Source organism: Nansenia antarctica, assembly GCF_963989245.1.
Source record: "Nansenia antarctica genome assembly, chromosome: 6".
In the NCBI taxonomy this organism is placed as follows: Eukaryota; Metazoa; Chordata; class Actinopteri; order Argentiniformes; family Microstomatidae; genus Nansenia; species Nansenia antarctica.
Genome location: NC_137676.1, coordinates 70852720 through 70853292, shown reverse-complemented (window position 1 = coordinate 70853292; position 573 = coordinate 70852720). Strand labels below are relative to the sequence as shown.

The 573-nt window shown below is 55.1% G+C and overlaps 1 pseudogene across 1 annotated transcript in view; it reads left to right on the top strand.

Annotated features, from left to right (window-relative positions):
• LOC308160910 (adhesion G protein-coupled receptor L3-like) overlaps window positions 1-147 on the top strand; it is a 116989-nt pseudogene extending 116842 nt beyond the window's left edge. The window contains exon 13 of the transcript in view: window positions 91-147. The product of the transcript in view is annotated as an adhesion G protein-coupled receptor L3-like (transcript). The remainder of the gene's footprint in view (window positions 1-90) is intronic.
• Window positions 148-573: the final 426 nt, after the last annotated feature.

Sequence of the window (573 nt, the reverse complement as noted above, 5' to 3'; positions counted from 1 at the left end):
TGCTAAATCCCTCATCCACGCCTTCATCTCCTCCCGCCTTGACTATTGCAACTCCCTACTCACCGGCATCACCTCCCGCTCCCTCCATAGACTCCAGATGGTCCAAAACTCAGCTGCCCGCCTGCTCTCAAACACCCGCTCCCGTGACCACATCACTCCTGTCCTCCACTCTCTCCACTGGCTCCCCATCTAAGAACGTATCAAATTCAAAGTACTCCTCCTCACATACAAAGCCCTCCATAGCCTGGCCCCCCCTTACCTGACTGACCTCCTTCTCCCCCACCGCCCTACCCGTACCCTCCGATCCTCATCCACTGTTCCCCTCACTGTCCCACCCTCGAAACTCAAAGGCTTCGGAGAACGAGCTGCACCCTGCCTCTGGAACTCTCTCCCTCAACCACTCAGAGACTGACCCTTACTCTCCACTTTTAAATCCCACCTCAAAACCTACCTGTTCTCCCATGCATACAACCTTCCCTACCCCTAACCATCTCCCCTAACCCTGTCACCCCCCTGCCCCCCTGGACATTGCTGTGTTAATTGTTCCCTGTGCCTGTTCTTTAACTCTGTGTT